The sequence below is a fragment of the Eptesicus fuscus genome, chromosome 1 (assembly GCF_027574615.1).
Source record: "Eptesicus fuscus isolate TK198812 chromosome 1, DD_ASM_mEF_20220401, whole genome shotgun sequence".
In the NCBI taxonomy this organism is placed as follows: domain Eukaryota; kingdom Metazoa; phylum Chordata; class Mammalia; order Chiroptera; family Vespertilionidae; genus Eptesicus; species Eptesicus fuscus.
The window spans coordinates 38,045,873-38,071,947 of NC_072473.1; positions in this window are offsets into that span (position 1 = coordinate 38,045,873).

Genomic DNA, 26,075 nt, shown 5'->3' on the forward strand with positions numbered 1-26,075 from the left:
TCAGGCCAGAAGGGAGTGGCATGAAGTATACAAAGTCATGAAAAATGAGGGCCTGAACCCAAGACTACTCTATCCAGCAAGGCTATAATTCAAAGTCGAAGGTGAAATAAAGAGTTTCACAGATAAAATAAAAGGCTAAAAGAGTTTATTACTACAAAACCAGCACTGTAAGAAATGCTAAATGCAATGTGGTAGAAGAAGAAATAGAGACCAAGAGAAAAACACAGACATAAAGAATAAGAATGACAAAAAATAATTATCTATCCATACAGACAGAAAATTAACAAGGAAATAGTGGCCTTAAAAGACACATTAGACCAGATGGATTCAATAAATATTTTTAGAAATTATTGGATCCTGGGTATATGGTGGATGGCAGGACAGAGGTGAGGGAGAGGGTGTGTGAATGCCACATCCATTTGCGGCTAGGGTTCAGGATCTAAAGAAAGGGTCGTGCACAAATTAATACACTAGACAAGAAATCAGAATTTGGAAGGCATGGAGGGCCAGGCAGAAAACTTCCCTCTAGTGGAGAAGCTCCCCCAGAATTTAGTCCTGTCTGCTTTTTATTCACTTGAATACACATTTGCCCTTTAGGAATGCAAACAGGCATATCAAAGGTAAAGTTTGGTAAAAAGTAAAAGGATTATCAGGTTAGGAGATTGCCTTAAGCCATATGGCCAACAGCAGGGAAATATTATGCCCTGCTGAGTATCACATTAATATGCTAACTACTGTTGGTCTTAACCTCAGGCATTTCCCCCTTTTTGTTTTCTTAATAAATTCAGAAAAGTGTAAGCCATTTGCAGGGCTTGAGTCCTTTAAGACTTTTCATTCCATATCCTCAGGCTAGAAATATCCAATGAAGAGGATTGAGTTCTTTTATGTCCTTTTAAATTGCTGTCAGGCATTTAAGGAATTAGTTTGTAGTAGGCTCCTTTCTGGGCCATCAGTTCTTTGAGTCCCCTTCCCAATTACTGTCCCCTGTGACATGACAGCAATGATATTCAAGTTCTGGATGGTGGACAAAGGGTGGGCAATGACAATGCAGGTCTGACCTTCTCTAGCTATATCCAGCGCAACCTGCACCATCACACAACTGATGACTGCTAGCATGGCAAGGCTTCTTTACTATCTCCCAGATCATCTCTGAACTGTTTCTCCTCTGTCTCATTCTCTTCCCCTTCCTTATCTTCAGCATGTTGCTTGGGGCTACTGCTATCTGTGGCTGGAGTAGTCTGCAGCCACAGGTACAGGGTGAGGCTCAGGGTGCAAGGTCCTCTCTCAGATCATGTAGAATGGTCCTTGCAAGAACCCACATGGGCTTGGAGGAGTTTTCTGGAAATACACAAGCATATCCTCGACCAAAGGTTAATAAAGCGACCCTTCCACAAACCAGACTTGGATCTTTCCATTTAACCAGACCATTTTCCTTTGGCTTATTCTGAAACCAGTGTAATTCCATGTGTGTATTGCCATCAGCATCACAAGTGAAAAATTTAAAGTGAAAAAATTTAAAGTAATTAAGGTTTGATGTAGTTTACTTGCAGGAGATTTCTCCACTATTCACCCTTTTTGTTTTTTAAGTTGGGATTTTAAAGGCAGATGTAACATGCAAGGGAGACATTCCTTAATAATCCGTTTTGCCTGCTGTACAATATTTTTGCATGCTGATGCAAAAGCTGATGAGATTCTGTATCCTGTTTTAATAAAGTAACTAATTTAATAAAGTCACTGAGCTATTTTAATTGATTAGTTGCAATTCTGTTTATCAGGCCAGAAGCATAGGCAGATCAGAAATAATATTAAGAGGCTTTTGGAAGTCCTGCAATGCAGCCTTGATGGCTTCTAATTCAAATTTTTGCACAGAAGTGTGACTAGTCTGGATGACTTGGTCTGAATTCATTGCATGATAAGCAACTTTACTATTAAATGAACCATCAGTAAAAACAGTTAATGCTCCAGGAATAGGTTCCTGCCTAGTATTTTTTGATATAGTAATAGGGGTGTAATATAAAATTGTAGTAACTTGTTTTTTAGTAGGTGACAACTAAGTTCCCCTGAATATTCACTTATTTCAATTTGCCAATTTAAATCAGTCTGAAATAAGGTTTATTTTCTACCTTCATTTGTCCTTGGATGTGGACGGCAAATGACACTAATTGGATTTCTGCTATTAGTCTTTTTGAGTATATAGACATAAGCTTTGTTTAGGGAGGCAAAATGCAAATTATTTACTTTTAAGTGTCCTTGGTTTAGGGAAGATAGGATTTACTAGATGTCCCCAAACCACTTGGCATTTATATTTTTTTAGATGATTGCAAACTGCTGTTACATGTGAGCCATGAAATTAGAAAATGATTCTGTAGGTCTTTTCATATACTTAATAAAAACTTTCTTGGGATTCCTAAGTATATTGCATAAATTTTCCATTTCTCCTGTAGAGGTTTTTAGATAAGGTCTTAACTAATTAATGTCCTTTAATAATTTCTAAAAGTATTTAGGTTTTAAGGCAATTTTTTTTGTATTTCCACCTTCTGAGGCCTAATAAATTGAGTTTTAATTACAGTTCTTAGATATTTGAAGGGAATCTCCTTCTGTTTTTTTTTTTTTCCTCCAAGAGTAATCTCTAAGCCACATTTAAGGCATTTATTTTAAAAAAAACTTTTACTTTCTTTTAAACAGCGTAATAAACTTGGTTGCTTTTCAGAAAAACCAATAGGAGACAGGTATGCTGGCCAATACTGCAACGCATAATTTCAAGTAAAAGTAACTCTCTTTTTACTTATGGTGACTCATTAACGGTGAGATTTTATGCTTGAATAATAACTTTTAGCTTACTTTGTAAATAGTAGCAGAAGAGATTTTAAAATTTCTTTTTATTAAGCTTAAATTTTACTTTTAAGCAGCATTCTTTTTTGCTAGTGCTCATTGGCATATGAATGAAAATTTTACTTTGTTAGAACCAATTGCTCATAAAATATTGGCTTCTCATATACACTGAGTGGCCAGATTATTATGATCTCTGAACACATAATCATCTGGCCACTCAGTGCATATATATATATATATATATATATATATATATATATATATATATATATATATATATATTAGAGGCCCGGTGCATGAATTTGTGCATGGGTGGGGTCCGGCCAGCCTGGCCAGGGTGAGGGCGGTTGGCCATCCTGCCTGATGGTCAAACTCCTGGTCAAGGAGATAATTTGCATATTAGCCTTTTATTATATAGGATATACACTGAGTGGCCAGATTATTATGCATTCAGAGATCATAATAATTTGACCACTCAGTGTAAATGAGTTTATATGAGACCTTGATTATATTGTGAAAAGCTAATGAAGTATTTAGCAACCTTGTTCTGCCAAGCTTAGAGGATGAAACATTTATAACATTTAACATATATGTATATAAATAGAACACAGTTATTAATTTTTATTTGATAAAGCTTCCCACGTGATTTCAAGTATAGTAGATTGGCCTAATTTGGTTTAAAAATATTTCTTTTTAAGAATAGAGAATAAATCCTTAAATCATTTCAGGGCCCTTGAAATATCCCAAAGTTATCTCTCGGTTAAAGTCTTGAAACTTAACTTGGAAAGACTATCAAATATACATAACCCAAAATTATATTATACACTTTTTGTAATTATTCTAAAAGATATCAATTAAATTTAACCTGGTTTTAATATTAAAAATTTGGTTCAGACCATAGACTTAATCCTCCCTTTTAATCAAGCCAATAAAATATTATATATATTCTAAGTTGAAATTTTACCACATGTAGTACACATAAGGACTACAATATATTTTGAACTACTAGTTTCTCCAGAGAAAAACCAAGAATTATTTTCTCAAAAATAAATATTTATACTTTATGTATTTTGTTATTACAACCATATAATTTCTCCCAACTTAATTTGAACTTTTAATTCTTAGAAGCCTCAAATTTTAGGTGGCAAGTTAAATACTTAGCATTTCTCAGGTTAGTAATATATTTATATTTTAAGGATATATTTCAAATAAAATACAAGACATATTTAATTAATAGATTCACATCTATCCTCTAGATATTTTTCATATGAGGCAAACTCAGATTAATATTTCAGTAGTTTGTCATTTTAAAATACCCAGATATTTAATAATTTTTACTATTTAGTTCAGCAATGTTCTAAAGTTTTAAGTTACAAAAGACTTTGGAAAATTATGTGTAGGCATGGCAAAAAGGCAGGGGGAGGAGGGAGCAGACCTGTAGATGCTTGAATTTAAAATTGCCACATCCTTCCTTAGAGATAACATCTAAGGTTGCTGCTGCGGGAAATGCGACTGGCTCTTTCCTCTAACAGAGAGTACAGTCAGTTTGCTCTGAGTGACTGGACTTTCATTATTAATGTATTTATAATTATTATTGAAAAGCTTTATTACATATCCTTTATGTTAGTTACATTTATTTATATATGTTTTAATAACTTTGAGATTTTAAAGCCAATTATTATTTTCCAAGGCATTTTCTTTGGCAAATTCTGTAACAAAGATAACTTACTGACTTTCAGTGGCTTTAATGTTAAAGTATTCTTTTATTTTTATTTTATTTTATAAAAACAGGAGTGCCCCTAATGTTAAAGTATTCTTTTATTTTTATTTTATTTTATAAAAACAGGAGTGCCCCTTGGAATGCGGTCCATTATTATTCAAGAACTACCCATTATTATGGAAACACTAATCTTGTTGCCCAAACACAACCTGTATACTTTCCTTGTGTATTTTTGCCATCTTTTAAAGAAAAACAGTCTTGGGTTTATACCATAGCATCTGTAAAGAGATGGGGCTCAGTCCAAGAGGCCACCCAAAATTGGACAATGTGTACCTTCTCTTAAGGTAGACTTTTTTTCTTCACAGGTACAAAAATCCCAGATGCATCCCTAAATTGTGAGAAATGTCTCATCTATCCAAATTTCAAACGATGGACTGGGAAATAAAATCATGGCGAAAATGAGACTTTTAATAACACTCCTGGGAGTGGGCGACCATTTTACAAGATCACCAAAAACCTAGTAATTAATGGGCTGGGGTCTTTTTTAGTTACCTCCCTTTGTCTAGGGAATTTTCTTAGAACCTGTGTTATCAGCCACATTTATTGTTTATATTGTTTCTCTCCATCCCCACATTGTTTGCTCTGGGGAAATTTAGTAATGGTTTGGCCATCTACTGTTTCTTTTCTATTAAATTTAATTAAAGGCATACTTAGTAAACTAACAATAAACAAATTAAACCAAACAACAAAGACAGATAAAACAATAATCAACAGACAAGCGCCCATAACACATAGACAAAACTTAATAAACCAGAGTTCTTTTCATGGATTTTTCAGCTATTTTATATTGCCTGGGACTTACAGCCAGAATGAAGCCTAGATCTTAGCCTGTTGTTCACAGATCTTATCATATTCTTCCCTCCATAGTATTGACTAGTGTCTAAAGTTATTTTAGCTAAAATATGCCTGTCCCAAGTGTCATATGGTAATTTTCAGATAAAGCACTAAAGAGTCCTTTTGTAAAAGGGCTGTTAGCCCCATTTTCTCTAACTATTGAACCTTCCCACACTAGAGGCAGAGGATCCGAGGCCTTAGGTATTACAGACTTTTGATGCTCAATACGAAATAGGCATAATGCAGTTTGAACAAGAGCCCACATAGTTAAAGATGACAAGGGCAATCATTTTCCTTGAGCCTGATTTAAGAGAGTACCTTTTGACATCTTAATTCCTTTATCCTTGAGCATGCAAGCTAGAAATTTACAGCAATGTTTTTGCCTTTTACTCAAATTCTTCTCCATTATAGCCTGGCTGAAAAAAAAAGACGTTTCTCGTCCACTTACTGTTCGTAACTCCGAATCTGGCACAGGCTTTGTGTGTGGTGAATTTCCCCACGTTTTCAGTGAACCTCCCACCTTTCTGGTGAATTTTCGTTTTACTTCATTTTTCGCTCAGGTGAATCTTCTTCTCCAGATGTCCCACGTTGGGTCCCAGATGTGAATGCTGCATCCATTTGCAGCTAGGGTTCAGGATCTAAAGAAAGGACCATGCACAAATGAATACACTAGAAAATAAATATGAATTTAGAAGGCATGGGGGGCAGGTGGAAAACTTCCCTCTAGTGGAGAAGCTCCCCCAAAACTCGGTCCTGTCTGTTTTTTATTCACTTGAATACACATTTGCCCTTTAGGAATGCAAACAGTCATATCAAAGGTAAAGTTTGGTAGACAATGAAAGGATTATCAGGTTAGGGGATTGCCTTAAGCCATTTGGCCAACAGCAGGGCAATATTATGCTGATTTTCAGCCCTGCTGAATATTGCATTAATATGCTAACTACTGTTGGTCTTAGCCTCCAGCAGGTGTGAGTGAGTGAGAGGGTGAAAGGAGAGTATGTGGAATTGTGCGGTGTGTGTGTGAGTGAGTGAGAGACAGTTAAATCCAGCAGGAGTAGCAGGGGCTGGCAGACCATGCTCTCCTGGACAAGGAGCACCTACCACCACTGCGGGAACTACCCAGGCTGTGGGGCTCAGGCACGGAGCCCACACCATGTTGAAAGGGACAGCAGCCTCTTCTAGGAACTCATCAACACCACCACCCAGACTGGCCTTGGACACTGCCCGTGACCCTGCAGTCACTCCAATCAAAACCCTGCTGCCCTGGGGATTGAGAAGATGGAGACCGGCAGGAAGGTAGAGAGGGAGAGAGTGTGAGAGAGTGAGGGAGTGATAGAGGAGTGTGTAGATGTGGTGTGTGTGTGTGTGTGTGTGTGTGTGTGTGTGTGTGTGTATGAGCTAGGGACAGTTAGATTCTGCAGGTCTTCCAAGGGGCTGCCAAACTGGGCAGCCTTAGACAGCAGAGCCCCGCGCACAATATGGACACTTCTGGGCAGCCAGGGCAGGCACAGAGACCATGCCATCTTGAGAAACAGAGCTGCTTGAGACTAAGATCCTGGCCTCAGCACCACCCAGTCACGTCTCAGATGCAAGCCAGGGCCCTGAAGCCACTGGGGACAGAGACCTGCAAACACAGCTTCAGACCAACGGACAACAAGAATCCAGACATCCCGGTGGCAGATTTCTGTGAGTCAAGGAGTCTATCCCCCTCCCCACAGGATCGCAAATAGCGCCATAGTAACTGATAGACCCACCCCTCGCATGGGCCACAGCGCCCCTACGGGAATTTGATCTTGGGAGCGTGCCCACAGGCCGCAGCACTGCTACGAGAATTTAAGTCTGCACAGAGACTGGGAATCTGCTCCCTGCAACACAATCAGGCGACCAAACCCGAAGCCCACGCAGGGTGGCAGTGCCACCTGACTTCATTCTGGGCAAGCACACACGGAAGTCTGTATTCCACAGCGCAGGAGCAGACCTCTGGCTGACACAGTGCTACTGTGCAACCCAGTCCCCCATGGTGACCTGGACCCAGATTCTCCTGGCGAGAGGCAGCACTGAGAACCAGTGACTTGACTCTGTTTCTTATTGTGTGCGGCTGGGATCCCTAACTCACAGCACATTCACACTAAGAGCCAGTGACTCCAATTCTTGGTGCATGCGCACACAGGGACCCAGATGCTCAGCGAGAAGCCACACAAAGCAACAGAGACTCTGATACTCAATGCTTGGTGCAGGCACAGGGGAACTCTGACTCCTAGCATGCGCTAGGGGACTCTGATTTTCGGCACACGCCAACAGCGCAGTGCAGACGAGGTCCCTGTTTCTAGTTGTGCACAAGAGACCACACTGAGTGCTAGTAACACTGACCCTGGGTGAGCCTGGTTCCCACCAACCCACGGCAGCCAAACGTCTTAGTGTTGGAGCACTTCAGTGACACTCGGGTGGTGCAAAACTCCCATGGCACATGACCCAGGCCCACGCAACTCGAAGTTTGAACCTTCTGGTGATAGTCATAATGGGGAGACAACACAATCCCCAGAGGAAAGAAAATAAGGAGTCGCCAAGAAAGGAAATTAGTGAGGGCATGTGACAGGGGTAGGGGAGGCTGGGAGAAGGTCAAAGGGGGGGAAAACGAGAGATATATGTACTACTATATTAATACTTTAAACAATAAAAAATAATAATTCAAAATAAAAAGAGAGGAAATTAGTGAAATTGAAGCATGCAACATGACAGAAAAAGAATTCAAAGTAATGGTCATGCAATTCACACATTGGATGGATGAGAAAATCAACAACTTATGCAAGAATCAGGAAGAAATGAAAAGTGATATAGCTACAATCAAAAACACCATGGAAAGTTTCAACAGTAGACTAGAAGAAGCAGAGGACCGAATTAGTGAGTTAGAAGATCAGGTAGAGAAACAAGCTCAATCTGAACAGCAACTGGAAAAAAAAAATTAAAAAGCAGAAAGAGAGCCTAAGGGAGCTTGGGGACAACATGAAACGAAGTAACATATGTATAAAAGGGCTGCCAGAAGGACAAGAAGAGCAGCAAGGATTAGAAAATCTATTTGAAGAAATAATGACAGAAAACTTCCCAGATATGGGGAAGAAAAAATTTACACAAGTACATAGAGTCCCAACAAGATGAATTCCAAAAGACCCACACCAAGACACATCATAATTTCAATGGCAAATATTAATGACAAAGAGAGAATCTTAAAGGCTGCAAGAGAGAGAGAGAGAGAGTTACCTACAAAGGATCCCCCATTAGATTATCAAATGATTTCTCAACAGAAACACATCAAGCTAGAAAGGAATGGAAGGAGGTATACAAAGTGTTGCAAAGCAAAGGACTGAATCCAAGAATACTCTATCCAGCAAGACTATCAATCAAAATTGAAGGGGAAATCAGGAGCTTCACAGGCAAAAAAAGGATACGGTAGTTTATTACCACCAAACCAGCAATGCAAGAAATGCTAAAGGGAATGCTGTAAAAACAAGAAATAAAAAGATAAGAAAGAACACAGGCACAAAAATAGAAATAACTACAAACAAGTACCTTTCAATAATAACTTTAAAGGTAAACAGACTAAATGCTCCAATCAAAAGAAATCGAGTGCCTGAATGGATGAAAAAACACGACCCATATATATGCTATCTACAAGAGATCCACCTCAGAACAAGGGACTCACACAGACTGAAAGCAAAGACTGGAAAAATATCTTTCAGGAAAATGGAAATAAAAAAAAACCTGGGGTAGCAATACTTATATCTGACAAAAGATACCTCAAAGTGAAGACCATAACAAGAAATAAGGAAGGCCACTTCATAATACTAAAGGGATAGATACAACAACAGAATATAACCCTGATAAACATATATGCACCCAAAGCAGGAGCACCCAAATACATAACAAAACTCCTGGAAGATATCAAGGGAGAGATCGACAACAATACAATAATAGTGGGGGACTTTAATACACCACTGACATCACTGGATAAATACTCTAGACAAAATATCAGCAAAGATACAGCAATCCTAAATGACTCACTAGATCAGATGGACTTAACTGATATTTTCAGAACATTTCATCCCAAAGCCACAGAATATATGTTCTTCTCAAGTGCACATGGGACATTTTCAAAAATAGACAACATATTGGGTAACAAGCAAAGTCTCCCCAATTCAAGAAGATTGAAATCATACTAAGCATCTTCTCAGAACACAATGCCATAATATTAGAAATAAACTACAATAAAAACAATTTAAAAATCTCAAACACTTGGAAGCTGATAGCATGCTATTAAATAATGACTGGGTTGCCAATGAGATCAAAGAAGAAATTAAAAACATCCTGGGAACTAATGACAACAAAAACACAACAATCCAAAATCTATGGGAAACAATGAAAGCAGTCCTGAGAGGGAAGTTTATAGCTCTACAGGCCTACCTCAATAAACAAAATAAAATGGTAGTAAATCATCTAACACTACAACTCAAAGAATTAGCAAGGGAGCAACAAGAAAAGCCCAAAGTGAGCAGAAAGAAGGAGATAATAAAGATCAGAGCAGAAATAATGACATAAAGAACAATAAAACAATACAAAAGATCAATGAAACCAAGAGCTCATTCTTGAAAAGCACAAACAAGATTGATGAACCTCTAGCCAGGCTCACCAAGAAGCAAAGAGAGAGGACCCAAATAAACAAAATCAGAAATGAGAGAGGCAAAATAACAACAGACCCCACAGAAATACAAGGATTAGTAAAAAATACTATGAACAACTCTACTACAACAAACTAGAAAACCTGGAGAAAATGGACATATTCCTAGAAAAATACAACCTTCCAAAACTCAATCAGGAAGATTCTAAAAATCAAAATAGGCTGATAACTGTAGAAGACATTGAAGCAGTTATCCAAAAGCTCCCAGCAAACAAAAGCCCAGGGCCAGATGGCTTCACAGGGGAGTTATACCAAACATTCAAGGAAGAAATAAAACCTATCCTCCCCAGACTATTCCAAAAAATTCAAGAAGAAGGAACACTTCCAAGCTCCTTCTATGAAGCCAGCATCACCTAATACCAAAACCAGATAAAGACAACACAATGAAAGAGAATTATAAGCCAATATCCCTCATGAACATAGGTACCAAAATCCTCAACAAAATTCTAGCAAATTGGCTCCAGCAGTACATCAGAAAGATCACACACCATGACCAAGTAGGATTTATCCCGGGAATGCAAGGATGGTACAATATCCGCAAATCAATGAACGTGATACATCACATAAACAAATTGAGAGATAAAAATCACATAGTCATATCAATTGATGCAGAAAAAGCATTTGACAAAATCCAACACCCTTTCTTGATAAAAACTCTCAGCAAGGTGGGAATAGAAGGATCATACCTCAACATAACAATAGCCATATATGACAAACCCACAGCCAAGATCATATTCAATGGACAAAAACTAAAACCATTTCCCCTAAGAACAGAAACAAGACAGGGATGCCCACTCTCACCACTCCTGTTCAATATAGTGCTGGAAGTACTAGCCATTGTGATCAGACAAGAAGAGGAAATAAAAGGCATCCAAATTGGAAAAGAAGAAGTAAAACTGTCCTTATTCGCAGATGACATGATGTTGTACATAGAAAACCCTGAAGACTCCATCAAAAAAATTATTAGACTTAATAAATGAATTCAGCAATGTAGCAACATACCAAATTAATGCCAAGAAATCTAGGGCATTTCTTTACACCAATAATGAACTTACAGAAAGCGAAACTAAAAAAGCAATCCCATTTACCATCGCACCAAAAAAATTAAGATACCTAGGAATAAACTTAACTAAGGAGGTAAAAGACCTAGACGCGGAAAACTTCACAGCACTGAAAAAAGAGATAGAGGAAGACATAAACAGATGGAAGAACATACCGAGATCATGGATTGGTAGAATCAACATCATCAAAATGTCCATACTACCCAAAGCAAACTATACATTCAATGTACTCCCCCATTAAAATACCAATGGCATATTTCACAGACCTACAACGAACTTTCCAAAAATTCATCTGGAATAAAAAAACACCCCGAATAGCTGCAGCAATCCTGAGAAAGAAGAACAAAGTAGGTGGGAAATCTCAATACTAGATATCAAGCTGTATTATAAAGCCACTGTTCTCAAAACAGCCTGGTACTGGCACAAAAACAGAATATAGATCAATGGAATAGAATAGAGAACCCAGAAATTGACCCAAACCACTATGCCCAATTAATATTTGACAAAGGAGGCATGAACATAAAATGGAGTCAAGACAGTCTCTTCAATAAATGGTGTTGGGAAAATTGGACAGATACATGCAAAAAAATGAAAGTAGACCACCAACTTACACCATACACTAAAATAAACTCAAAATGGATAAAGGACTTAAAAATAAGACGGGAAACCATAAAAATACTAGAGGAATCCACAGGCAGCGAAATCTCAGACATATGCCAAAGCAATTTCTTCACTGATACTGCTCCTAGGGCCTTGGAAACTAAAGAGAAAATAAACAAATAGGACTACATCAAAATAAAAAACTTTTGCACAGCAAAAGAAACCATCAACAAAACAACAAGAAATCCCACTGCATGGGAGAACATATTTGCCAATGTCATCACCGATAAGGGTTTAATCTCCAAAATTTAAAGGGAACTCATACAACTTAACAAAAGATAAAAAATCCAATCAAAAATGGGCAAAGGACCTAAATAGATACTTTTCGAAGGAGGACAGAAGGAAGGCCAAGAGACATATGAAAACATGCTCAAAGTCACTAAGTATCTGAGAGATGCTAATCAATACGACAATGCGGTACCATCTCACACCTGTCAGAATTGCTATCATCAACAAATCAACAAACGACAAGTGTTGGTGAGGATGCAGAGAAAAAGGAACTCTTTTGCACTGCTGGTGGGAATGCAGACTGGTGCAGCCACTGTGGAGAAAAGTATGGAGTTTCCTCAAAATATTAAAAATGGAACTCCCATTTGACCCTGCGATCTAGCAATATACCCCAAGAAGCTAGAAACACCAATCAGAAAGGATATATGCACCCCTATGTTCATAGCAGCACAATTCACCATACCTAAGATTTGGAAACAGCCTAAGTGCCCATCAGCAGATGAGTGGATTAAAAAACTGTGGTACATCTACACAATGGAATAGTATTTTATGGTAAAAATGAATTCTTTCCATTTGCAACAACATTGATGGAACTGGAGAGCTTTATGTTAAGTGAAATAAGCCATTCAGAGAAAGATAGAGTGATCGGGGAGGAACCAAGATGGCGGCATAGTTAAACAACTAATCTGCTGCCTCACACAACAATTTCAAAAATACAACTAAAAGACAAAACATCTACCACCCAGAACCACGGGAAAGCTGGCTGAGTGGAAGATATACAGCTAAGAAGAGAAAGGAGCACAAACGCTGAAAAGCTGAGGTACGGAGGCACGCGAATCGGGCCGGCGGCGGGCGGCTGGGTGCGTGGCTTTTCTTCAACCCACAGGGAGACAAGCTCCCGATCACTCTGAAATCCAGTTTCTGGGGACACTCGGGGGACCCAGACACCTACAGGGAGAAGCTGGACTCTCGGCCATCAGGTCGGAAAGTGAGAGTGACTTTTTTGCAGTGGTGCGCCCAGCAATCATTGTTTACTGCGCTGGAGCGCGGGGCGCAGAGACTTGGAAACGTGGAAAGGCAGAGAGGGCTGACGGCAGCCATCGCCGTTGGCCACGCCCCAGCCTAGTGACGCCCTGAGACCCCGCCCAGCCCTGAGGCCCCGCCCCGCACATTCTACAAACCCGCCCAGGCTCCACACAGCGGCTTTTGCATATAAATGGTCTGTTCTGTGACAGCTCAACCAAATTAACTGTAGCTCTAGTCAGACTGCTCCAAATCCGCCCAAGCAAAGGAGGAGAAAACTAGCCCTTGCTGTAGCTCCTGCTGGGGGACACACAGTACACAAGGGTACACCAAGAGTGTCCACCTCAAGTAACTGGGAGGCTGACCCGTTGAACCAATAGGACACCTAGTACACAAAACTACCCTACCAACTCAGGGAAGCAGCGAAAATGAGAAGGCAAGGAAACAGATCACAAACCAAAGAAATGGAGGAGAACAAGCGACTGGACATAGAGTTCAAAACCACGGTTATAAGGTTTTTCAAGAATTTCATGGAAAAGGCCGATAAATTCAATGAGGACCAACTAGAAATTAAACATACACTGACTGAGATAAAAAATATTATACAGAGACCCAAAAGCAGACTAGAGGATTGCAAGAATCAACTCAAAGATTTGGAATACAAAGAGGCCAAGGACACTCCTCCAGAGAAGCATGAAGAGAAGAGAATTCAGAAAGTTGAAGATAGTGTAAGAAGCCTCTGGGACAACTTCAAGCGAACCAACATCAGAATTATGGGGGTACCAGAAGAAGAGAGAGAGCAAGATGCTGAAAACCTATTTGAAGAAATAATGAACGAAAACTTCCCCCACCTGATGAAAGAAATAGACTTACAAGTCCAGGACGCGCACAGAACCCCAAACAAAAGGAATCCAAAGAGGACCACACCAAGACACATCATAATTAAAATGCCAAGAGCAAAAGACAAAGAGAGAATCTTACAAGCAGCAAGAGAAAAACAGTTCGTTACCTACAAGGGAGCTCCCATACGATTATCAGCTAATTTCTCAACAGAAACCATGCAGGCCAGACGGGAGTGGCAAGAAATATTCAAAGTGATGAATAGCAGGAACCTACAACCAAGACTACTCTACCCAGCAAAGTTATCATTCAGAATTGAAGGCCAGATAAAGAGCTTCACAGATAAGAAAAAGCTAAAGGAGTTCATCACCACCAAACCAGCATTATATGAAATGCTGAAAGGTATTCTTTAAAAAGAGGAAAAAGAAGAAGAAAGATAAAAATTATGAACAACAAATACATATCTATCAACAAGTGAATCTAAAAGTCAAGTGAATTAAAAATCTGAGGAACAGAATAAACTGGTGAACTTAATAGAATCAGAGGCCTAGAATGGGAGTGGATTGCTAATTCTCAGGGGGAAAGGGGTGTCTGTGTGGGGAGTATGGGAAGAGACTGGACAAAAATCATACACCTATGGATAAGGACAGTGGGGGGGGGGGGGGAGATAAGGGCAGAGGGGGGTGGGAACTGGGTGGTGGGGAGATATGTGGGGAAAAAGGAGAAACAATTGTAATCTGAACAATAAAGATTCATTAAAAAAAAAAAAGAAAAAGAAAAAAAAAAGAATTTATACATCCAACAATAGGAAGACAAACAGTACAATATAAAAATGGGCAAAATACCTGAATAGACACTTATCCCAAGAGGGTATACAGATGACCATTAGACATATGAAAAATCCTCAAATAATCAAAGAGATGCAAATAAAAACTACAATGAAGTATCACCTCACACCTATCAGAATGGCTACTATCAATAAATCATCAAACAGTGGTGGCAAGGATATGGCGAAAAGGGAACCCGTGTGAACTGTTGGTGGGAATGCAGGTTCCTGTAGCCACGGTGGGAAACAAACAGTATGGCGTTTCTTCACAAAATTAAAAAATGGAACTGGCTTTGACCCAATGATCCCACTTCTGGCAATATATCTTAAAAATCCTGAAACACAAATCTGAAAGAGTACATATATCTCTATGTTTATAATTGCTAATATCTGGAAACAACACTAAGGTTGGATTAAAAAAAAAAAGCTGTAGTACATTTGCATGATGGAATACCATGCAGATGTAAAAAAGAAGGGTCTCTTACCCTTTGGGGCAGTATGTAGTGTCCTGGAGAGTGTTAAGCTAAGCAAAATAAGCAAATCAGAGAAAGATAAGTATCACATGATCTCATTTATATGTGGAATCTAATGAACGAAATAAACTGACAATCAAAAAATATCCAGACTCATTGAAGCATGCAACAGACTGACATATTTCTCAGGAAAGGAGGGCTGGGGAGAGATTAACCAATGAACTTATATGCATATATGCATAGCCCATGGACGGACAATAGTGCCAGGAAGACCTGGGGAGGGAGCAGGAGCAGGGTGGAGGGGGGTCAATGGGGTAAAAAAAATGCTGACAATTGTAATATTTTCAATAAAAAAAGATAAAATAAAATACACACCATTTTCCAACCTTTATAACAAAAAAGAATGTAAAATATTATATTAATATTTTTATATTGATTACATGTCAAAATGATAATATTTTAAATATGCTGGGTTAAGTAAGATATATTATTAAAATGAATTTAACCTGCTTATAATTACTCTATTTTAATGTGGCTGATAGAAAACTTTAAATTCTATATATGGTTTGGATTATATTTCTATAGGACAGCAATCTCTAAATAAAGGTGGAAATTTTCATAATGCTATTCCTTTCAAGAAATTTTTTCAGAAAGAGAATTTTAAGCATAAAGATCAAGATTACTTATTATTTTCTGGCCAAATTACCTATCATTGTCCAAAATTAAAACCTACATTGAATCTTAATCTATAATCAGCTGAGTTTTAGAATGGTCATATGATACAAAGTTTGGCTAACATGAAGTCACAGAATAATTGACATATATATTGATATGAGTATTTTTAAAACAAAGAAAAACAAAAGCCATATAGTTTCATTAACCAATGTCCCACCAAAAATTTTTAAATAAAAGTTATGTATAAAGAACTCCACAATAAAAAACACATATAATCCAATTGAAAACTGGCAGAGGACCTAAACAGGCACTTCTCTCAATAAGATATACAAAATGGCCATCAAATATATGAAAAGATGCTCAACTTCCCTAGCTACTTGAGAAATACAATTCAAAATTGCAATGAAACACCACCTCACACCTGCAAGTTTGTAGATGTTGTAGAGAAAAAGGAACCCTCATTCACTGCTGGTGGGAATGAAAACTGGTATAGCCATATGGAAAACAGTATGGAGGTTCCTCAAAAAAACTAAGAATAGAGTTACCATATGAACCAGCAACCAATCTTCTCTGTGTCTCCCTGAAAAAAAAAATTGAAAGCATTTATTCAAGAAGATACACGCACCCCTATGTTCATTTCAGCATTAGTCATGGTAGCCAAGATGTGGAAATAACCAAAACTTCCTTCAACTGATGATCAGATCAAGACATGTGGTACATATATATAATGTAATACTACTCAGACATAAGACAAGATGAAATACTGCCATTTTTGACAACATGGATGAATCTTGAGAGTATGCTATGCAAAATAAGTGAAATATAAAAAGTCAAAAACAATATTATCCCACTCATATGTGGGATATAAAACTGAAAGCAACTAGTGAACAAAGACAAAAAAATCCCTCATAAATACAGACAATAGTATGGGGTTACCAGAGGAAGAAGGGGATGGGGAAAGCAGTACAGGATAAAAAGAGTCAAATATATGGTAACAGAAGTAGATTTGACTTTTGATGGTACACACACAATGCCATGATATATTATAGAATTGTACACTTAAAGCCTATAGAATTTTATTAACCAATGTCATTACAATAAATTCAATTTTTTTAAAAAATAAAAATTATTGTCTATCATTTTTCCAGCTTTATTGTGAGACAATTGATATGCAGCACTTCATAAGTTTAAGATGTACAGCATATATGGGAAGGAACCAAGATGCCAGCATAGGTAAATGTAGTACTCACATCCTTCTACAACCACATCAAAATTACAACTAAAATACAGAAAAACCATCATTCAGAACTGCCTGAAATCTGGGTGAATGGAAGTCCTACAACTAGGTAATTAAAGAATAAAGCACATTGAGACTGGTAGGAGGGGTGGAGGCAAGGAATGGGCTGGTCCAACACCCACTTGTGGCATTTTTCAGTCAGGAGGGATATCTTGTTTGCAGAGGCCTCATGAGGAGCAAGGAGTCCCAGCCCCACACCAGACCCCTCAGTCCAGGGTCCCAGTGCTGAGAAGAGAAGTACCCATAACTTTGGGGTATAAAATCAAGTGGGGATTGTGTCTGAGTGACAAAAAGTCTTCTGGAGATCCAGATAGTTCCTTTTAAAGAACGAGCACATGGACTTACTCGGACTCACTCCCTCTGAGCTCTAGCACTGGGGCAGCAGGTTAAAAGGATCCTGGGACATAGGTGGAGGAACTAAATTGTCTGGCATCAGGTCAAGAACTCAGGAGCAACTTTCTCCCAGAAAAAAGAAAAAAAACTGCTCACATAGGTCTCTGTTCCTATGCTGAAACCGCCCCCCACCACCACCACACACACACACACACACACTACAGAGCTGACTGACAGGTGCCATATCTGAGTCTCCATCAATCTGGCTCACACTGTTCCCCCTGCCCTGGTAATTCCCTGAGACCCCACCCCACCCAATTTGCAGTCTCACCCCAGCAGTTTGCAGTGGCTTTTCCATATGAATGGCCTGTCCAGGCTCAGGTCCCAGACTTTCCTATAATCTCTCGAAAAGTAGCAGCTGGACTCAGCATACCTCTTACCCCTCGATAAGTGGCCCCAGCCCTGGGAGTAGCAGCAGCTTGCCAAGGCTAACAGTTTGGCCTCTCCTGGGCACCTCTGAGCCCAACAAAAGTAGCAGCCATCTGCAGATCACTCTGTAGCTTGTGCTGGGTGGCCCAAGGCAGTGGCTGACTTTGCACCTCCCAGGAGGCCCCAGAGCCAGTGCATTTGGTGCACAGCTTCAGACCATGTGAGATTAGTTTTACACATCCATGAGCATCAACTTCAAGGAGAAAACTTGGTGATCACCAAAGCCCCACTAAAGAAAGTTTGTTCCACATGGGTGTCTCAGAGCCAATTGGCATTTATACACTAACTGAAAAAAGAATAATTTACAGGGATTCAATAGTAGAGTAGAAGATTCTGAGAATCAAATCAACAATTTGGAATATGAGAAAGCAAAAAACACCCAGTCATAAGAACAAAAAGGATAAAACATATGAAAATAGTGTAAGGAGCCTCTGGGACAACAATAAGCATACCAACATTCACATTATGGCGGTCCCAGAAGGAGGAGAGAGAGAGCAAGGTATTGAAAATCTATTTGAAGATATAATGACAGAAAACGTCCCCTACCTGGTGAAAGAAATAGACTTACAAGTCCAGGAAGCACAGAGAGTCCCAAACAAGAGGAACCCAACAAGGCCCACACCAAGACACATCATAATTAAAATGCCAATGGTTAAAGACAAAGAGAGAATCTTAAAAACAGCAAGAGAAAAGCAGTTAGTTATCTACAAGGGAGCGTCCATATGACTGCCAGCTGATTTCTCAACAGAAACTTTTCAGGCCAGAACAGAGGGGCAAGAAATATTCAAAGTGATGAATAGCAAGGACCTACAACCAAGATTACTCTACCCAGCAAAGCTATCATTTAGAATTGAAAATCAGATAATGAACTTCACAGACCAAAAAAAAACCTAGAGTTCATCACCACCAAACCAGTATTACCTGAAGTGCTGAAGGTCATTCTTGAAGAAGAACAACAACAAGAACAAGAACAAGAATAACAAGAACAAGAATATGAACAATAAAATGGCAATAGAAAGCTATCAATAATTGAATCTAAAAATCAAAATAAATGAACAAGGAATCTAATGAACAAAATAAACTAATGAATAAAATAGTATCAGAGGCATAGAAACATGGAACAGACTGATGAATCTCAGAGGGAAGTGGGGAGGGGGAGCAGGAAGAGATTAACCAAACAACTTATATGCATTATCTACAGACACAGATAATAGGGTGATGAAGTTCTGGGATGGGGTGGAAACTGGGTGGAGTGGGGCAATGGGGACATCTGTAATACTTACAATAAAGATTAAAAATATAATTTGATTAAGTTCTTAAATCAATAGTGCAAAGATTTCTTTGGCATGTCATAATGTTAAGATTTTACTCACTGCTGCCTGGCCAGATGTCTCAGTTGGCTGAGCATCATCCTGTGCACCAAAAGATTGATGGTTCAATTTTGCATCAGGGCACATACCTTGGTTGCAGGTTCAATCCCAGTCAGGGGCTCATATGGAGGGCAGCCAATCCATGTTTCTCTCTCAAACTGATCTCTTCTCTCTCTCTCTCTCCCTCTCTCTAAGCATGTTCTTGGATGAGGATTAAAAAAAAGATTTCATAACTTTTGTTTAGAGGGGTAGATGTGTAAAAATAAAAGGTAGATGCAGAAATAGCAACTAAATGGGAGAGGAGGGATTAAGAACATTCACAGATTGATGAGTAATTGGATATATGCCAGAAGAAAACCCCACCCAAAAGCAAGTCCACATACTGAAATAGGCAAGGAACCAGTGGCCTAATGAGAAGACACTATACTGGGATTAAGGCCACCCAAGGTTGAAATCAGCTACTGTCAAGTCAAACAATGAGGAAATCATCAAAAACAGTAAATGGGTAGGCAGTAAACATTGAAAAGATTAGAGAGAGAGAGAGAGAGAGAGCAGTCCATAGAAATGAGTGTTGTACTTCATTGGTAAATAAATCAAAATTGACCTTCGACTTTCAAAAATGAATACATTCCTCACATTCCTCTATATTTATGTCATCAGTCAGCAGCACTTATAAATAGTGTGCTAAAACTTTCTATCTCCTCATTTTTCCAGGAAAGTAGAAGGGTTGTCTGCAACTCTTTCATTGGACTTCTAGCTTAGCTGATAAATAATATCTGAAAGAACTGGAACCCAAATTACTGCCTTGAACCTACAGTCATGATTATTAAAGAAAATATTACTAACATAGAAAGATTCTAATGAGATTGGGAATACTTCTTATTGCTTTTCTTAATATCTCTTTTTTATTCATGACGCATCTGTTAGAATCATGTTCCTTTACTTGGAATTCTCCTTATTTGCTCTCTACTGCATAATTCAAATTGCTAATGATCTATTTATACTCTTAACATTTCAAAGTAGATAACTCTAATATTAGATGAAGGTCATGGTTCCTCAGAAACAACCCAATTCTAGGTAATAATATATATTTTGTTAATTTTGTGGCATGATAATTTTTGATGATAATCTCATAGACAATAGATTTTTAATCAAATTAAAACATCTGATTGCCTCTTGCCTATATGGAAATTACATCAGTTATATTATTCACAGCTCTGTCTAACAGAAACCCTGACTCAAATTGTCTTAAATAATGATGATACTCCTTCCAGAGAACCCTAAAGATGCCAACAAAAAAGTATTAGAATTGATAAATAAATTAAGTAAAGCAGCAGGGTACTATATTAATATTCCAAACTTGGTAAGTTTTATGTACCAATAATTAACTGTCAGAAAGAGAAATTAAGAAAACAATCACATTTACAATTGCATCAAAAAATAAAATACCGTCCCGGGTCCGGGTGAGGCCGCACGCACTTAGGTCTGGGTGAGGCCATCCGCCCCTGGGTCTGGGAGAGGCCACGCGCCCCTGGGTCCGGGTGAGGCTGGGTCCCGGGCCCGGGTGAGGCTGTGCGCCCCTGGATCCGGGTGAGGCTACGCGACCCTGGGTCTGGGAGAGGCCACGCGCCCCTGGGTTCGGGTGAGGCCACGCGCCCCTGGATCCGGGTGAAGCTAGATCCCGGGTCTGGGTGAGGCCATGTGCCCCTGGATCCGGGTGAGGCTGGGACCCAGGCCTGGGTGAGGCCACGCGCCCCTGGGTCCGGGTGAGGCCGTGCGCCCCTGGATCCGGGTGAGGCCACACGCCCCTGGGTCCGGGTGAGGCTATGTGCCCCTGGGTCCGGGTGAAGCTGAATCCTGGGTCCGGGCTTGGCCATGTGCCCCTGGATTCGGGTGAGGCTGGGTCCCAGGTCCGGGTGAGGCCATGCATCCCTGGATCTGGGTGAGGCCACGCGACCCTGGGTCTAGGAGAGGCCGTGCGCACCTAGGTCCAGGTGAGGCCATGTGTCCCTGGGTCTGGGAGAGGCTACGCACCCCTGGGTCCGGGTGAGGCCACGCGCCCCTGGGTCCGGGTGAAGCTAGATCCCAGGTCCGGGTGAGGCCGTGAGCCCCTGGATCTGGGTGAGGCTGGGTCCCGGTTCCAGGTGAGGCCACGCGCACCTGGGTCCGGGTGAGGCCACGCATCCCTGGGTCCGGGTGAGGCCTCATGCCACTGGGTCTGGGTGAAGCTGGATCCTGGGTCCGGGTGAGGCCGTGTGCCCCTGGATCCGGGTGAAGCTGGGTCCCGGGTCCGGGTGAGGCCATGCGCACCTGGGTCCGGGTGAGGCCACGCGCCCCTGGGTCCGGGTGAGGTCACGCTCCCCTGGGTCCGGGTGAGGCCGTGTGTCCCTGGATCCGGGTGAGGCTGGGTCCCGGGTCTGGGTGAGGCCGCGCGCACCTGGGTCCAGGTGAGGCCACATGCCCCTGAGTCCAGGTGAAGCCGTGCCGCTGGGTCCGGCCAAGACCAAACCAGAGGGAGTCGGACTTGCATTACCACCATTTGTCCACTATCCAGAGCTGAGGGGTCAGTGCCAACATGTACACATAAGGAACTGGTGGACATTGATATTGGGACTCAAAAGAACTATTGGTCCAGAAAGAAACTCACTACAGACTGATTCATTGGCCTGTCAGCATAACTATTATTGCTCGTCTCACACTCAGTTCTTATAAGTATATCTCTAATGACACATGATCTCGCTCATCTAGGGGAAATGATGAACAACATAGACTGATGAACAAGAACATAACCAGAAATAAGGAGGCATCGATCAGACTATTGGGCCTCAAAGGGAGGATAGGGGAGGGTGGGGGGAGGGGGGAGAGATCAACCAAAGGACTTGTGTGCATGCATATGAGCCTAACCAATGGTTAAGTTCAACAGGGGGTTGGGGCATCCGTGGGGAGGGATGTGGGATGGGAATGGGGTGATGAGGACAAATATGTGACACCTTAATCAATAAAGAAATTAAAAAATAATAAAAAATAAATAAATAAATAAATAAATAAAATAAAATACCAAGACTGAAAAAATAGCGGTTGAATAGGCAGCAGTGTCACACACCTCCTCCTAGGGCCAGGACAGAAGTGTAACTAAATCGGAGAACATACACCCTGAATTAACAAATTAGACACAGCTGAGGAGACAATTTTCAATAAGGAAGGGTAGAGGACACCTAGAGAATGCCACTTGCCAGCCATAACCCATGTGGAACCACCACCATGCCCTGGCAGTGAGTGGTGTAATACCTCCCGGAAGGTTCTCAGACACCTGCAGGGAGCACTTGCCAGATTGAGCTCCTGCACCAGGCTTCCTCACCAACCTGGAACCCAGCTTCCTAGGATCTGGCTCCAAGATCCTAAAGTGAGTGCAAGCCAGTGGGTACCCTATTCCCTATTCCCTACCCCCACCCCAGACTACAAAACCATACTGGCAGCCTGACCCAGAGACACCCAGCACACAATCCACCCCAAGACCCAGGACCTGATACCATAGCAACCCAGACAACACCCCACTCTAGGCCACAGGAGTGTGTGGACTGTGTGACCCAGAACAACCTGCCCCTGCTCCACCTCAGACTGGAAGAGGCAACCCAAAGCAATCCAGTGCCCACCTCACTCAGGGCCACAGGGGAGCTCTGACTGTGCAACCCAGAGAAACCTGCACTTGCTTCTCCCCAGCCACTGGGACAATCCTGCAGGGGCTACCAGGAGCAATCCAGCACATGCTCCACTCCAGGCCACCGGAGAGCACTGCCAGGGTGAACTGGGACAAGCCGGTGTACCCAACCAGGAACCACAGGACCAAAGTGCAAGTGCACTAACAGAGGAACCTAGGGTGCCAACCTGCCATTGGTGCCGAGGCTACACAGCAAATTCCATGCCAGAGGACTTTGGATCCTCACAGGGAATTGCACACCAGAGGAATTGTTCACACACTCCTACCACCCTGAGCATCTGAAGAAGACAACTGAGGGACAAGATCCATGGGAGAAGGGGATACAACTCAGAGCAGAGACAATAAAAGCATGAGACTCAAGGCAGAACCAGGCTCTGGGCTAATGATTTTTGGACCATTGCCCTGATAGGGTCTTCAACCTCTCAAACCCCAAGCAGGATGCCCAGGGAGACAAAGAAACAACCCCCCAAGGAAAGAAAAGTAGGAAATACCAAAAAAGGAACAAAATGAAATGCAGGCATTCAATATGTCAGAAAAAGAATTCAGAGTAAGAGTCATACAGGTTCTTAACCAGCTAGATGAGAAAATCAACAACCTATGTAAGAATCAAGAGGAAATGAAGAATGATACAAATACAATTTAAAAAAAAAAACATGATGAAAGGTTTCAACAGTAGACTAGAAGAAGCAGAGGACCAAATTAGCAAGACAGAAGACAGGGAAGAAAAACACACCCAATCTGAACAGCAATTGCAGAAGAAAAAAAAAGCAGGAGGAGAGCTTAAAGGAGCTTTGTGACAACATGAAATGAAGTAACATCTATATAATATGGGTGCCAGAAGGACAAGAAGAGAAGCAAGGATTAGAAAACTTACTTGAGGAAGGAAGATGGCTACTGGCAGGAAGGTAGGGAGGGAGAGAGTGTGAGAGAGTGAGGGAGCGATAGAGGAATGTGTAGACGTGTGTGGTGTGTGTGTGAATGAGCTAGGGACAGTTAGATTCTGCAGATCCTCCAAGGGGCTGCCAAACTGGGCAGTTGTAGATGGCAGAGCCCCGCTCCCAACACGGACACTCCGGGAGGCCAGTGCAGGCATAGAGACCACGCCACCTTGAGAAACAGAGGTACTTGAGACTAGGATCCTGGCCTCAGCACCACCCAGTCTGGTCTCAGACACAAACCAGGACCCTGCAGCCACTGAGGACAGAGACCTGCGAGCACAGCTACAGACCCACAGACACCAAGAATCCAGACATCCCGGCCGCAGATTTCTGTGAGTCACAGAGCCTATCACCCTCCCCGCAGGCTCCCAGGCAGTGCCATAGTAACTGATAGACCTCCCCTCGCATGGGCTGCAGCTCCGCTACAGGAATTTGAGCCTGGGAGTGCGCAGACACTGGGAATCTGTTCCCCACAACATAATCGGGAGACCAAACCCGAAGCCCACGCAGGGCAGCAATGCCACCTGACTTCAATTTTGGGAGATCGCACACGGAAGTCTGTTTTCCGCACTGCAGGAGTGGACCTCCTGCCGACACAGTGCTACTGTGCAACCCAGTCCCCCAAGCTGACTTGGACTCCGATTCTCCAGGCAGGAGGCAGCACTAAGAACCAGTGACTTTACTGTGTTTCTTATCACATGTGCCTGGGATCCCTGACACCCAGTGCTTTAACACTAAGAGCCAGAGACTCCAATTCTTGGTGCATGTGCACACAGGGACCCTGATTCTCAGCGAGAGGCCACACAAAGCAACAGAGACTCTGATAATCAATTCTTGGTGCAGGCACAGGGGAACTCTGACTCCTGGCATGCGCTAGGGGGCTCTGATTTTTGGCACACGCCAGCAGGGTCTCTATTTCAGCATGGTGCAGGTGGGGTCGCTGATTCTAGGTGCGCACACAAGGCCACACTGAGCACTGGTAATGCTGACTCTGGGTGAGCCTGGTTCCCACCAACTCACGGTAGCCACACATCTTCGTGTCAGAGCTCTTCAATTACACTTGGGTGGTGCGAAGCTCCCACTGCACACAGCCCAGGCCCACACAACTCGAAGTTTGAACCTTATGGTGATAGTCAGAATGGGGAGACAACACATTCCCCAGAAGAAAGAAAATGAGGAGTCACCAAGAAAGAATATTACTGAAATTGAAGCATGCAACATGACAGTAAAAGAATTCAGAGTAATGAGTGTACAATTCATTCACTGGATGGATGAGAAAATCAACAACTTATGCAAGAATCAGGAAGAAATGAAAAGTGATATAGCTACAATCAAAAACACCATGGAAGGTTTCAACAGTAGACTAGAAGAAGCAGAGGACCAAATTAGTGATGTAGAAGATAAGGTAGAGAAACAAGCTCAATCTGAACAGCAACTGGAGAAAAAAATTAAAAAGCAGTAGAAGAGCCTAAGGGAGCTTTAGGACACACAAAACAAAGTAACATATGCATAATAGGGCTGACAGGAGGACGAGAAGAGCAGCAAGAATTAGAAAATCTATTTGAAGAAATAATGACAGAAAAATTCCCAGATATGGGGAAGAAAAAAGTTACACAAGTACAGAATCCCAAGCAAGATGAATCCCAAAAGACCCACACCAAGCACACGTCATAATTACAATGGCAAATGTTAATGACAAAGAGAGAATCTTAAAGGCTGTAAGAGAGATACAGAGGATCCCACATCAGGTTATCAAATTATTTCTCAACAGAAACACATCAAGCTAGAAAGGAAGGAGGTATACAAAGTGTTGCAAAGCAAAGGACTGAATCCAAGAATACTCTATCCAGCAAGACTATCAATCAAAATTGAAGGGGAAATCAGGAGATTCACAGACAAAAAAAGGCTAAGGGAATTCATCACTACCAAGCCAGCAATGCAAGAAATGTTAAAGGGAATGCTGTAA